Raw genomic sequence first — 16,451 nt, 5'->3', positions numbered from 1 at the left:
TACATGTGAATGTGTTGTGCTGCTAACATATTTGCATATCGTATATTGTATATGTATATTTTTAAATGGGATGCAGGGACATGAGTCTGAATGTCCACTCGCAGAAGTTAATGAAGCGGGGAGATAATTCAGCAATTGAAGCAGGAGAGTAAACGAAAAACAAAACAAAAAAAGTTGGCGGTAAAGTTTCAGCATGACGATTACCCAGTTGCTTATGTTATGGAGAAGGAACAGAAAAAGCACTGCCGTTTACAGTAAAACTATTGCTATGGATTTCATTTAGTCAATCAAGCTGCCATAGGGTTGAGCCAGTTCAAGGTATTAAGATACACACTAAAAATTAACAAAAAAAACTAAAAGTTTTATTTACATTATAATAAACTACATACTGACAAAATATGTTAAATAAAATGTATTTATTGAATACACTGTGGAATTTCACGGTGACACAGAAAGTTTCAAGTCATGATCTTAGCTAGGTACTGTCAAATTTAAAAGCAACTGATCCTGTAACACTGTAACTGCTCCTGTAACACTCGTACATTTCTTTTCATGATCGATAACGCTTAAAATTACACCATTCTACTCATAGTTAGTATAACAAGCAGCAAAATAAACTTTTTTTGTCCCTTCCTCTGATAGTCATACTAACCACTAATGAGTCAAACAGAGGTGAGGGACAGGACAGGACAGGAGGACAGGACAGGACAGGAGAGGACAGGACAGTGACCTCAGGACTCAGAGACATCCACAGCTGAAGCCACTATCCAGACTCAAAACTGGGAGTCAGGAAACAAAAGTACAACAAAGGACATTTAATTCAAGTAACATTAAGACTTTGTTCTGTACTCCAGATCTATTCAGACTGGGCAGAGTTGGGACTGTTACATTGATTATCTGGTTCAAGTTCTGGGTCTCAAAATGTGAAACCAAGGGGTAACAGTGAACATACCATCCAGAGACAGGTCACACGTCAGAGTTATCACAGTCACCAGTAGAAAAATGAATTATTTAGCTGAAATAAAATGATTTAAAAATGTCTGCCATTTGTTTTATCAAGACCTCAAAAGAGTTTCCTATTTCCATACAGTACAGAGGAATATTTACAGATATGTACAGCTGGCTGTATTTCACTGGGTCTTCTGTCTGAACTCACAGCAATGCAGGTCAAAGTGGTAAGACTCATAGAACCAGCTTGTCTGAAATCCCTTCAGCGACCAGCTCAGTGACTTGGTACTGGTTACCGTGGACTTTCTTAAACTTCATTTTTAACGATGGCGACCTCACAATTTCTGGTACGATTTTGTGAGTGTCTCTGGTCAGGATGATGCGCAGTGGGGCGATCCCCCTGACGCCTGCTGGTGACCGTGGACCTTTCCCCAGCCCCAGAACCTGCGGATGCGGATGGTTGAGGACGACCACGGGCTGGTTGGGACCAGGGCATTTTACGGGCTGGTCCTCTTTTACAGGAGTCAGATAAAGTCTATGCGAGACCACAATGCCACGGATCTTCCTGCGTTTACCCGACCCCCTGTCTTTTTTTCGCCTCTCTTCAGGAAAACCAAACGGCTCAAAGTTTGCCAACGGAGTCAGCGGTGAAGCAAACGCTTCAAATATATCAGCCGAGTCGTTCTCGGCCTCGCACCTTTTCCTTTTCAGGCGAAGCTTGAGAACTCCGTGGCAGTGCTGCTGGTGGACAGAGATGTTCTGCTTGTTGGAGGCACAGGACAGGACTGGTCTTGCGGTAAAAATGATGTCCTCTGTGCTCTTTTCTGAATTTCTCTGAGGTACTGCTGGCTGGAGATGCTTACTTGAAATCCTTACTAAAGACACTTTTGGAACCAGTGTGAATAGCTGCTCATATGACTTCTGTCTAAAACCACTGATCTGTAAACCACATATTGTTCTTTCTTTGGCCTCAGTGTCAGGTGGAACTGAGAATGTTTGTGTCTGTAGTAGTGGTGGGTGCACCTCTACTGGTTTGTGTCCAGTGGTATTTGAGTGACAGTCTGTGGACCCACTGACAGCATCAGTTTGACTACTGTTGACCAATGCCTGGGTAACTGGTTCACAGGCATGTCTCTCAACTCTATACAGTCTAGATAACTGAGCTTGTCTGATTCTTTCATTCCCGGCGTCTTCTGCCGAACTCGTTGTGGCAGGTGGAATTCCATAATCCCTTTCTTGCTGCAAATATTGGCTTAATGTTTCCTCTACTGAGGACTGACGTGAAACAAAGAGGTTATCGACACAATCCTCAGCAGACACGCACGGATGTTGGTTGTTTGCACTGGTACCATGTGACGGCCTTCTCTCAACTAGCGACGGAAGCTGGTCACTCTCTGGACTGTATCCCAGTGAATAAACAGATAAGATTACAGGCAAGCCCTCAGTTTCCAAGGCACCATTACAGTCACCATCCTTCACCAACTGCGTTTCAGAAGTCTTGGATTCTTTGACATAACCACCAGTTTTTTGTTGTTTATTGCTAGTGACAGGCAGCCTGTTCTGATGAAGAAGAGCAGGCAAAGAATGTGAAGAGCAAGACTGTTCCTTCCTTCTCCGTGTGAGTTCAGCAGTTGGGAGACATGAAGCTTTGCTTATTGGGTTAGTTGCTGACAGGTATCCTTTATTTAACTGTTGTGGAGAAGGTTTAAAAAAATGGTCGTCGTGTTCGAATGGTTCTTCTTTTACCGTAACCCCCATTTCATTGTGTGTGTTCAAACTGGTGGCGGCAACGTATGATTTTTTAAGTAAACTAGTTAAAGTACAAGGAGCCTGACATGAGTCTGTCTTTGAACAAGTCTCCATATTACTCAGTCTTTTGTCCGCAGACCCAACTGGGCCCACAGTGGGCGGGCCCACTTTGAAGGCTGTGCCGGCAGCAGGGGCTTTTGAAGCGTTCTTATCTGAACACCCCACAGACTGCTGGGGCACGATCCTCAACTGCAACTCCTGGGCACCGTTAACAGCCTTCACTTTGACCAGCTCCACCAGGCTACCAGGGGGGATGCTGATCTCCTCTGGGTAGGAAACGGTCAGAGTTCGGTTGTGGTGAATGGGTTGGTTCAGTGGTTCCAACAGCTCAACTTGCACTGGGGATAACGACCCCGGCCTACTATTTACATCAGAGAGACCTCTTCCCTGAAGGTCTAAGGAAACTCTGGATTGCGGGGAAGTCACTGTAGTTTTACTCCCCATCTGAACTTCCATATTTCTTTTTTGGGGACTTAGTGACTGACCCATTGTGCTGGCAATTCTGTTTGTTAGACTACCAAGTGAACCAATTACAGAAGCCAGGGGCCTGTTTGAAGCCAGATTGATCATTTTCCCTTGATTTATTTCCCTATTAGAAACTGGGCATTGAGTTGGTCTGACAGTCCGATTGGCTGAACTGGGTGTTAGGTTTGAAGTACCCAAAATGGCCTGACTGCCAGTACCAGAAATTCTGTTTGATGACCCAAAAGAAGCCTGATTTACAAAACTGGTACTGGACACATATATTGGTTTTGAAGCCATTCCTGTTGAACCCTGTTGGGTATTCTGTAGGGTGTTTGGTGGTGTTCGGTAAACTGAGCAATTCAATGCGTTTGAGGTATTAGACGTAGCCAAGTGTATAGCATGACTGGGGATAACACTAATCGCATTTTGAGCAACACTTTGAGCAAAGTTTGTGAGGACTCTGTCTGCACCGGATATTGGTGGACTTCCTGCTGGAAGATTTTTGTTTGTCACATTGGGAGCCAGGCCTGTTGATCTCTGATGAGTTTTCCGTAGGATTATTGGAGGTGTTCGGCGAACTGGTGTAGCCAAGTGTATGGCCTGACTGGGAATAACACTATTTCCATTTGGAGCAACACTTGTGGACTGGTTCATGCTTGTGACAACTTTGCCTGGACCATATGTTGGTTGACTTCGAGCTGGAAGATTTTGGTTGTTTACACTGACACTAGAGTGATTTGCTGCATTAGGAATCCTAATTGGTGTAATACTGAGTAACTGGCTTGGCAGCCCAGCAGCATTGGCATTTGTGGACAGAGAATCTCTACTGGAAGCAGCACTAACATACTGACCCTGTGAGTTGGGCAATCTGTTCTGTGTAATACCAACTTGCTTACTCAACACACTGCCCAACTGGCTTGTGCTGTTTCCTTGTGGCTGACTCACAGTATAAGGAATCCAATTTGGCACACTATTAAAAGGCTGACTAGATGCCTGAGGCGTCTGCTCAGAGACATCTATGAGAGTTGGCAGTCCTACTTTAGGGACAGATGCTACAGATACATCTCCCATTATGAGGACACTCTGCTGCCCGTCCTGAAAGGGGCCCATGCTCCTCTTCATCTTGGCATGTACTCGATGGACGTGCTTTACAACATAGTCTCTTCTCACTGCGCCATAGCTACAAAACTCACACCTGAAGGGGTACTTTCCGGAGTGCTGCACGGCGTGCCGCTGGTATTCTACTTTAGTGTACGAGATGTGGCCGCACACGTTGCAGGTGAAAGTCACCCCTGCGTGCTGAGCCAAGTGTCGCTCAAAGAGGTCGTGGTCCTTGGTGGAAAAGCGGCATTTGGAGCAGCACAGCTTCGGGCCGTTTGTCAGGGAATGTGCTTTGCTTGCTATGTCCTGGTTCGTTATGCCAACCAGTGAAATGAGAACGTTTGGATGCTGGCTCTGTGGGGGCTGCATGTTTTGGCCAAGCTTGTGTGTATGTCCCCATGTAATCCACAAATGCCCGGAGCCGTCTGCTTCCTTGGAGTCACGTGTTCCAGAACACTGTTAGGTCAGGAATCTTCTGGAAATCCAGCAGATTGTGCCCGTGGGTGGAGCTGGACGGTTGAGTTCCATTCTTCACTAAATCTGAAATCATAAAACGAAAAATAAAGGTTAAGCCTAGTGAAGTAAAAAATAATAGATGTAGCAGTAGTGGCAGTTGTATTACTGGACGACAGAGACACACAGACATAAAGAACATAAATAAACAAGGAGATAATAGAACCAAAGGTATCCAGGTCAGGGGTGGCACTAATTGCTCCTCACTGCCCTCTAGCCGTCTGTTCAGTGCACACACTCAAAAAAACTCTGATGTTCGTAGTCCTGTCTGTAAAAGGGAAAATAAACATAGTGGCTCGGACTGAACCATAAACAATTCCAGCCACTCAACACATTACATTAGGAGCACAGAAGGTAGACGTGTAATTTGATTGGCTGTTGAGCTTGTAAGGCAGAAATGGATCCTAGGAATGGAAAATCACAGATGGCATTCTTCCTCTAGTAACTTCTCATTTGGTGGGGCCTGGGTGTTGGTTTATGGTGCTCCCAACAAACATTCCAGAGATGCACTGTCCCAATTGTTGATCTTTCCACCCCCTGCTGAGACTCTCATCTCAAACCTATGTGTCTGGTTCTCTCTCTGTGCTTTTCCATGCGGGGGTAAAACTAGGGGCAGAGGAATGAATGTGAAGAGTGCTTAAGTGAAATATTGCATTGTAATATGATTTCTTTGTCATGTTTGGGTTTATTTTAATGGTCTCAGTCTGTGGGAAAATGGTCTCAGTTCTACAGCTGTATATAGTAATTAAAACCTACATATCAGAGACCTGATAATTCTGGTCTCTGTGAGAGTACAAAGGTATCTCTCTTTGGAGGGGGTCCACCCCAAATTTGGGTGAGAACTCCCTGCATTTTGGTTGTTAATGTGTGATTCTCATCTTCTAATGTGTGATTCTCATCATCTCTTATCTATGGGGGTAATTATTAGGCCAGATGCAGGACTAAAATGTGTACTTAAGGGGAAGACAGTCAAAGAACTTGGAGCATTCTGTCTTCAGATCTCCCTCACATCCGTGTGCGTAGTCACTTCGAAGCAGCCAGGTATGTTCATGTTCGCTAAGTGTTTTATGTGGTGTTTTAAACCTTATATTCGGGGTCACTTTAGACTTGTTGAATTTGTAGACTGTAGTAGGCACTTGTACCTGACATAATAAATTGGTAATTCTGACCCACTGTGCCCTCTTAAGAAATTCTTAACTAGAGAAGTACTCTTAGGTTCCGGTGTTTCCACAGATGACGGGCTAGAGGTAGTTTCATGCCCAAAGTGGCCACAAGCGTAAAACTTTTAGGGAACTGGCTATCTCAACTGGACTAGACATGCTACAGAGAACTGTTAAATATGTTTGAATTAAGAAAGGTGTTTTAATAAATGTTACGTTTTCAGCAAAGCGAGGAGAAAGACGCATCCACTCAAACCTTCCAGCTGCCTATTCCCTCATTGGTCTAGGACAGGGGTACTCAATAGGCGGACCGCGGTCCGGATCCGGACCCAGACGCAATCAAATTAGGACCGAAGCCAAAAACATGTGAGAACATAGACAGTAGCCTGTATGCAACTACCAGTTCCATTCAATGGCCTTGTTGAATTTGGGTGAATTTCATATATCAGATCATACCATATCTCAAATAGTCCACCACTCTCAGTTTGAATACACCAGACCAGAGCCATCTGGCTTGACTCCTGGTCTCTTGTCTATGTTGAGAGCCATCAGACATTGATCCTGACTTTTGTGTGTCTTGGAGCCAGAGCTATTAGGCTCTGATTGTTGGCTTTTGTCTACAGCTACGACAAGATGGTTGAAGCCAAACATATTCGCATTTATATGGCCCTACCTGGCTATAGCCCTTGGTCAAGCTAGACCTCCCCTTTTTCCTAACATCCAGCTCCTACCTTTGACATCCACACACACCCACCCCTCCTCTACACGTTGTCATTGTTTAAAATGTTAATTCTACACTATAAAAAATATGAACATTTCTGTAATGAAGAAAAATACTTTCCTCGTGGCATGTGACCGTGCTGAGGTTACTGTGCCTAGCGCCGGAATAAACGTATTCTTTGGCTAAGCCGTCTTCCACAAGTCTCTTACTCTGAACAAGCTAACTTGAACCAAGGAACCGACTTTGGCGTTTTCATCAAGGAATTCGCCAAGAACAGCATACTCTTTCAGCCTTTTATAGTTGACTAGGGGCTACAGTACCCAAGACACATGTTGGAAAGATGTTGCTGAGACTAAATACGCTGCAAGCTATACATTGTAAAAATGTATGACAGACCTCTATTAATATGCTCGAACAGATGACATATATAAAATATAGCTCAACCAAGGGAACCCTGTTTTGTTTAATACAAACGTCATGATGACTTAAAGACATTACTAAACAACATTCCGCCAGATCACTTAACTGTATTGTAGGGGGTTATTACAGATTTTCTGAATGACATTGTACCAAAAAAAACCTAATAATAATAGAAGAATACCACAACAATTCAGATTACACAACACTTTTTAACAATGTACTGGGGCCTCTGTAGCCTGGATACCAGACGAACTTAGCCCCACCCACAACATTTGAGGTCGAAAAGTTTGGTCTGGCATTGCTCCGTTGGGGAGAATTATGCCCGACCAGAAGCTGTTCAGACCAATCAAATTGTCAAGGCAGGCTTTATACGATCATGGACAGATGATCAACAGTAACGTAATCAACCACGTCACCAAAGAGTGCTTGGGTTGAATTAGTTTTCAACAAACAAGGCTGCCGCTGGAGAGCTGAGATGTGTAGATAGATTCTGCCATCAAGTCTGTTTTAGAAGACATCGACAGCGCATTCATTTTAAAAGAGGAACAGAGAAACGTGATCAAAAATATGTTTTTGACGTCCTTCCTACGGGATTCGGTAAAAGTTTAATGTATCAGCTGGCCCGGTTCACATACTACGTTGCTCTGATTGGTTGTAGGTCTATCCAATTGAGCGAAGAGGCATTTTTTTTCCCTGGTTCGGTTGAAACACGCCCCATAATCACAGCCCAATGGAGCAGTATCAGACTCATATTCTGACTAGAATTATGAGTATGACAACGTCAGGCCAGGGCCTCTGTGGAATGCAGCAAGACAACATCATAACTTATAGGATAGTGTGTTTGTCCATGTCAAGTGACAGGTAACCGCAATCTGCCTGAAGCGATCTCAAATTACCTGAGAAATGTAAACAGTGATTCATGAACAATGGGATCAACTATTCTAGCTAGCAGAAGGATGGTGAAATTAATCAAGTTACGTCAGATATTAATTGCATTAATTAGTGATGAAAAATTCACAGTTGCTACCTAAATCTGTCAAAACAACAAATTCAATTCAAATGAAAATCAGGCGATAAAATATCCACAGACAAATAATAAAATATTTAAATAAAGATGGCATAAATCGAATGTGCAACGACCAGCAAGTAAACACGGCAGACTTACTGTTTATAGACGTGCTGTTTATAGTCAATCCACGCTTTCACAGACCCAGGGATGACCATTACATTCATCTTTGTCTGGAAATGCCCATCGAAAACACACTTTTTTTGCAACTAAAAATGCAATTATGTTGGCAAAAGCCACACTCACGTATTAGACAGCCAGTAGCTGAGGTCACAAAACACAAAACTTGAATTCACCATTGGATTCCTAAACTATGTCAAACATATTCAGCTGAACTGTATAAATAACACCAACCTCATTGTAAGTTTTCCCACAGCACTTTCATACAACAGCATGGGTTATAGGGATAAACAAGATGGGGAGTCTGCAGTTCAGGAAGTGATAGAGTGTGTGTGTGTGCGCGCGTTAAAGGTCACTGTTGTCTCAGTGAGAGGAAGTTCAAATTAAATATCAGCTAGATAAGGTATTACTGCAGTAATCACCATGAGTATAATTTTGAAGATGTTCCTTTTTTGGAGATAAGATACCAATACCATGCCAGGGCAACAGTGACAGGACATGAATGTAATATGATGATAAGACGCTTATCAAAGAATATTGGTTCACATCTGGAACAAAGACTAGGAAAAAGTATAAATAAATAACGCAGCTGATTATTTGAGCTACTCCCTGACTGTCCATTGGTGTTTGTCTTGCTGACTACCGCCACTGGCTTAATAACGTAAAAGACTACTACTGTGTGAACATTTATTTTCTGTCTCCAACTCTTGAACCGAAGGTAAAAGTGTTTCATTGTCAAATTAGAGGGAATAATTCAGCCAACAATATCAAAGGATATTTTACACTGAAATTATATAAAAAGGGACTATGAGAAGTGCTGGAAACTAAAAATAATAATGTGAATATGTACAACAATTGTGTTTTGTCTACTTGTAAACTTAAGTTGATTCTACTTGCAATATCAAGGTGACTTGCTTACAAAATTAAGTTGACTTTACTTGAGAACATTTTGTTGACTTAATTTTTCCTAAGTTAAAAACGAATTAATTAAGTTAAGTAGCTTATGACAAGAATGGTCTTGCTTGACCTACATAATAATCTGATGGAAAAAGTTGCCTCGAAGTAAATCAAGCAGGGTATTTTTTATCAGTGTGCAGTCTGGCTCATCTACCGCCACTGGTTAGTGTGCCACTCAGTGGTCAGATGTGCGGGACAACCGCAGTGAACTAGATGTCATTTTGGAATGGAGGTCAAAGGGTCAAACCAGGACATGACATTTTATTTCAACTTCATTTCAATAACTTTCTAGTATGGATAAAATGACCATGTATGTATGGCTGTGAAAGTTATCAGCAATTTGCGAAATCAGATGACATCTGTGTCTCCATTGCATGAAATGAAGACATAAAAACACACACAAAAACTAAAATTTATAAAATTATCACATATAAATGTGAGATTCTGTTCAAGGCTACTTGTTAAATGTTCCCAAATTGCTGCTTCTGGATGGCGGTTGCACGACTGAAAGGAAGCATGCATTGTAGCCGACTGTGCTCTGAAGACCAGGCATTCATTTTCAGCGAGAGGTCAATGAGTAACGCTTTGAGGATTCAACACAAACCTACCGAGGTTAGAATTATTATGAAATCCGAAGTGATAGGCATTACTATGTGTAAGTACAATCGGACGTCACGATCTGAATAATACGAAACCAATCATAAATTCCGGACGATCATACAGTTATGTCCATACAGATAAACAAACACTACAAAAGCATGCAGGTCGCAGAGTAAACTCACTGGAGTGCTAATTATCCTTTAAACCCAACTTTGGTGATGCATCATTTCCGTATGTGCCCTTACAGACAAAAGCTGACAAGTAAAAGGAGTAAGAAAGCCATTTGCCACACAACATTCCATTCTTAACACACACACACACACACACAGACAGATTGTGGTGGCAACAATGCATATGGCGTCACATCGCCCAAGGCTTCGCAGACACAATTGCAAAACGTCAACTATGAGACACCAACAAACATCAAACTGTTATTCCTACATAATCTGTTTGGAACAAAGAATCCCCTTCTGTCCACACGAGGGTTCTTCTGAGATATATTGGTGTGTCTTTCAGCAATCCGTTTCTAACGCTACAATGTTCAGTGACCACAAAATGCACATAGATATCGATAACTAAACACAATAAAGGCGAGCCGGTGTCAACAGACGTGCAGCCTATTTTGTTCGTGCACTGGAAGGCGACTATTTACCACTATTCGAGTCCGGGGGGTTAATTTTCCATTTCGAGAAAAAAAAATCTAGTCTTTCCACATTGCAAACATGCACCACCCCCATCGGACTAGTGCCTGAGCCGCCGCCATCATGGATCCTAAACATGGAAGGAAAACGAATGTATTTAACAAGAAACTCACCGTTCTTTGACAGCTCATCAGATAACACATGGATTTATATATGTCCTGACATTCTTGACGGTGAGAGGTCACCATCCACGATCATATTCGGGTATGGAAGTGTGTCAAGGTGTGTCTGATTTACAATCATTCTGGGTACGTTGCGTAAGTGTATACGGAGCATCTGATTGGTTGTCTACGCACTGTAGCAGTAGATCTCTACTGTGTGCGCAACTTCGAAAATCCTTATTTAACCCCTGGTTCTACCGACGAACGACGTGTGTCCGCCATTTCATGCACAGAAGCCCACACTTTAGCCAAATTCCAGTGGTTGAAAATGAATTTTAAATGTATATATGAGTATCCTACTAGTTATAATTCCAATAAAGACAAATGCATATAGATGTAGATTAAAGAGGTATAAAATATCTGACTAAGTGAAGTAGTCACAGTCTCCTTGGGTGTGTTCAACCCAAAAGCTTGGTTGAGGATGTGGGGTCATTTTTATGGGTTTATTTAAACTCATTCTGTTTAGTTTTTTTTATCTAGCTGCTGGGTTAATGGTTGAAGACAGTGCCCCCTCCTCTCATCCACCAGATGTGACATAATCTACCCAGCGACAGTTGTTTCATTATTTGAGCTATGTAACACGTAAAAAAAGAGTAGTTATTCTTCCAAGTGTCCTTGGGTGCGTTCCTAGAAAGCGTCATTGTTTTACTACTGTCGTAATCTTGGTCATAACAATGGTCGTTCAGCAATTTGCCGTTTCTCGAAAGTGGAGTTCCAATGATCAATCCCAAATATTAAAATTGTAAGTAAATTATCTTCATATGGTTGGTTGATATTTCACATTAAAGGTTTGAAGGTTATCCGACAAGTGTGATGGTAGCACATTGTAACTCCAACACACAGTCTTGAAATCTTGACGGGTATATTTTAGAACGAGGATCATACTCCATAGTAACAGCAAGCATCTGGTAGATGGTTAGCTAAACTTACCGGGCTATTTTATATTATTTAAAGCTTGCTAGCCAACATTAGCTAAATTGCATGTATTTACTGCCCATTTAAGTTTCATAATACTAATGCAGAAACTGTTACTGAAAACTGAAACCAGCTTCTCACCAATAAGTCTAACCAGTGGCTCATCTACGGCCACTGGTTAGTGTCCCACGCAGTGGGTGTCAGATGTGTGAGACAACCGCAGTGACCTAGATGTCATTTTTAAATGGAGTTCAAAGGGTCAAATCAAGACATTTAAAAATACTACTGCAGAAACTGATCATATTCCTTCTTCTGGCAAAGCCCAGCTTTATGGAGGTTTTCCCCCCCTATTATTAATCAAGAGCATGGTCTTTCAAATTAAGAGCATTAATTATTCATATTATTAATTTAGTTATGTTCTCCCTCAGAACCTGCCCTCTCTTTCAAATTGCCCATGCAAATTTGCTCTGGTCTTGCTCAAACCGGTTGGTCTGCAATCAAATATACTGTTGCCTGCACAAATGGCATGTACTTCCTTCTGAGTCAGGCTGCTTGCGTGTGGTCGTGGAACTTCTGCTCACGGATTTCTGTTCTCTCTCTCTTTTGGATTGTTGTGAAATGATCATCTCAAAATTCACCAACCAATAGAATCCTAGCTATGACGTTGACTAGTGAAGTAGTCACAGTCTCCTTGGGTCCGTTCAACCCAAAAGCTGGGTTGAGGATGTGGGGTAATTTTTATGGGTTTATTTAAACTCATTCTGTTGTTTTTTTTATCTAGCTGCTGGGTTAATGGTTGAAGACAGTGCCCCCTCCTCTCATCCACCAGATGTGACATAATCTACCCAGCGACAGTTGTTTCATTATTTGAGCTATGTAACAAGTAAAAAAGAGTAGTTATTCTTCCAAGTGTCCTTGGGTGCGTTCCTAGAAAGCGTCATTGTTTTACTACTGTCGTAATCTTGGTCATAACAATGGTCGTTCAGCAATTTGCCGTTTCTCGAAAGTGGAGTTCCAATGATCAATCCCAAATATTAAAATTGTAAGTAAATTATCTCCATATGGTTGGTTGATATTTCACATTAAAGGTTTGAAGGTTATCAGACAAGTGTGATGGTAGCACATTGTAACTCCAACACACAGTCTTGAAATCTTGACGGGTATATTTTAGAACGAGGATCATACTCCATAGTAACAGCAAGCATCTGGTAGATGGTTAGCTAAACTTACCGGGCTATGTTATATTATGTAAAGCTTGCTAGCCAACATTAGCTAAGTTGCATGTATTTACTGCAAATTTAAGTTTCATAATACTAATGCAGAAACTGTTACTGAAAACTGAAACCAGCTTCTCACCAATAAGTCTAACCAGTGGCTCATCTACGGCCACTGGTTAGTGTCCCACGCAGTGGGTGTCAGATGTGTGAGACAACCGCAGTGACCTAGATGTCATTTTTAAATGGAGTTCAAAGGGTCAAATCAAGACATTTAAAAATACTACTGCAGAAACTGATCATATTCCTTCTTCTGGCAAAGCCCAGCTTTATGGAGGTTTTTTCCCCCTATTATTAATCAAGAGCATGGTCTTTTAAATTAAGAGCATTAATTATTCATATTATTAATTTAGTTATGTTCTCCCTCAGAACCTGCCCTCTCTTTCAAATTGCCCATGCAAATTTGCTCTGGTCCTGCTCCAACCGGTTGGTCTGCAATCAGATATACTGTTGCCTGCACAAATGCCATGTACTTCCTTCTGAGTCAGGCTGCTTGCGTGTGGTCGTGGAACTTCTGCTCACGGATTTCTGTTCTCTCTCTCTTTTGGATTGTTATGAAATGATCCTCTCAAAATTCACCAACCAATAGAATCCTAGCTATGATGTTGACTAGTGAAGTAATTTGGCGTTTCTCGAAAGTGGAGTTCCAATGATCAATCCCAAATATGGTCTCAACAGTTGGGTTGTTGGAACGACTGCTCAAGACCAATCGTTAGAAGCATCGTTCCTGGATATTTGCTGTTTACATTGTGTTAGTTTGACAAGATTGACCCTCTCCCTACCTACGTGAACAACCACCACCTGAGAATTTCCCTTATCATGCATCTCCAAATTAATATTCATTCATCTTGAGTAAATCGTTAAACCAAGGTGGTTAGACAACAACGCTTTCGAGAAACGACCACGGAGCAAATGCACGTGTGCATGTAGCTGAGGTTGTGACGGACTGTAATTAATAAAAGATTGGGAGACAAAATAGAACTCTTCTTGCACTCATTATAAGTCACTTCTCCATTGTCCACAGTTATTAAGTATGAGGCTGCTCCAGTACATGTATAGGACAAGTTTTTACCCTCTAAATTCTGCATTATTGGCTATTTGCGATAGCGGTTTTGAGACACGATCGTGAGTAGGTTGGTATTTCAGCCTACGCTCCAGCATACCATTATCGTTCAGCAAGGACTTCCGTTGTTATTTTTGTTATTTTCTTTATCCAGCACAGACATGCCCTTCATGAAATGATTGAATGATGATTGATCCTATAGCAGCTTGCTATCTAATTTTGTTGACGGCTAACGGTGTCAGTTGGCTAACGTTTATGTTTCATAATGCTTAGTTAACAGAGCTAACATTAAACTTGTTAAATGTCAAATTAGTGTGTCATACTAATGTAAAGCCTATTTTGAAAGTGTCATGCTAGTCCAAATCAATCAATGGCATTCTCAAAGATGGACAAGAAATTCCCACTATGGTAGATAAGGGAATACAAGTCTCCAGTGATTCCTAGTTAATGTAGCTAAATAGTGTTTGATGTCCATCTAATTTGTGGTCGATTTACAGGTCTAACGTTAAACTAGAAATTAATGAACAGTGGGATTCCCCTGATGATAGAAAGTAACACTTGCTTTTTAAAACTATGCCTGTTATTGTGTAAAATAAAAATCAACTATCTGAAGTCTTTCTGTCTCACTTACTTTATTTGACCGTGGGCTAACCGTAACTGCTTGTAAGAGACACTGTAAGAAGCAAAGCGAACGCACCTAAGGAGGCAGTGACAAGTTCATTGATCAACATCCTGGCATTCTATTGATTCATTGATCAACATCCTGGTTTTCTATTGGTTGGTGAATTTTGACAAGATCATCCTCTCAGAAGGGACACTGTTCAGCCTCTACCCAGCTGATTCCCATCAGGAGCTCAGGATCCCTCCACTGTTCTACATTCCAGGTCATACTGGAGTTCAGCAGAACGGCTCTGCATTGGACTACTGTAGGTTCCTGCCCCGGCTCATCTTGCACCAAGCCCTCAGTGTTGCCAAATCCACCCACACTGAAGGTATTATGTTGAGCTGCTCCGTCTAGACAACCCATTTTGCAATCTGGCGGCTCTTCCCCTTTTCGCGCATGATGGTGAAATGAAACCCCTGCAGGGCGGCGCACTCCCTCGCTCACCACAGCACCAGCAGAGAGCAGAATCATGCTCACGTGAGACGGGCCCAGCACCCGGGGGTGGTTGACCCTTTTCCCCTGGGTAAGCAGCATACGTCTTTGGGCCTCGACTCCAGCTGCTATTCACCTGGCGAACCGGCTGTTCATTAAAGATCCCTTCTGTGGTCCTCATCAATTTAGGAAGACCGCATGAGTTGCAGCTGCTGCCGAAGTCAGTCTGGTGTCAAGCCTGGTCTGTCCAGTGTGAATGCATACCCTACTTCCATTCAAAAAGAGGGATGGATGCACTGAGTTACGTGTCGAAGATTTGCCATAAACACACCCAGCGGTTCCTTTGCCTGGTGCAAACACTCTTGAAATTGTTGCCGGCATGACAGGGAGGGGGTGATGTTGCTGACACGACGGAACAGTGCCTGTTATAGCACTGTTCACCTGGCTCCCTTGGATGTCTAAGAATATCTGCAATAGGTGAACCCTCCAATGCAGCTGCTACCTGTCCTACTTTGCTGTTAACTGTCCTCACTCTATCCATTAATTCAAATGTCTTCTGGAAGGCATTCATAGGGTGTACGCCCATCGTATCTACACACATTTTTTTTATTTTTGTTTTGTACACATTTAGCTGGCTGTGGTGGGTGAGGAAGTCGAGGTGGCAGTTGAAGCTACCCCCCAGTGACGCCCGGTGTTCATTGATATTCGTTTTTTGTGGTTCTGAGTTTAGCTTGAATATGTATGTACTGAGGTTGGTGCACACACGCCTAGTTGCACAAATGGAATCAGCAGGGCTCTCAAGTGTCACGCATTGAGCGTGACAGTCACTCATTTCGGTCTTTAGTCACGCACTCCCGCCACACATCATATTTCTCACGCTGAAAAAAAAACTCTAGGCTATTTAATGTGCCGCAGCGCTCAAACATGACCTGGCTGTGCTGCCCTCACCATGGAGGAATCAAGCACGTCTCCCCGAATCCCCTGGAGTTCTGCCGTGAGGTGCCACTTATCAGCCAATCAAAACAAAAAATGTGCTACACATTAGCCAATCCGAAAAATACATCTTTTGTATCTGGGTAAAATTTAATCCAGCAACCAATGAAAATAAAGCATCCTGGAATTGCGTGCGATTGATCTTCCGAAAGTTTCGTTTACCTGAGGAAACCACTGGAGCTCCGAGCATCAGTCTTCTACAAAGAGTAAGTCGTCTCCTGTTTTAATTTTTACAACAAATTCACAATGGTTTGACACAAGCAATGACAACTTGACTGCAGTTAGAGAATATTTCCCAGGTGATTAGCATCAGTTTTTAATGAGTGTTTGTAGCCAACACAGCCTGCCTTTTCACTATAGCTTTGACT

The 16,451-nt window shown here is 42.3% G+C and overlaps 1 protein-coding gene across 1 annotated transcript in view; it reads right to left on the bottom strand.

Annotated features, from left to right (window-relative positions):
* Positions 1-401: 401 nt before the first annotated feature.
* Positions 402-16,451, bottom strand: part of smtnl1 (smoothelin-like 1) — a 31,852-nt gene continuing 15,802 nt past the window's right edge. The window contains 1 exon segment of the mRNA XM_042708000.1: positions 402-4,863. The gene's annotated coding sequence lies outside the window, so the exon portion shown is untranslated.

This window comes from Clupea harengus, chromosome 6, assembly GCF_900700415.2.
Source record: "Clupea harengus chromosome 6, Ch_v2.0.2, whole genome shotgun sequence".
NCBI lineage: Eukaryota > Metazoa > Chordata > Actinopteri > Clupeiformes > Clupeidae > Clupea > Clupea harengus.
The sequence above is the reverse complement of the archived record's forward strand: the minus strand, read 5'-3'. Positions and strand labels throughout refer to the sequence as shown.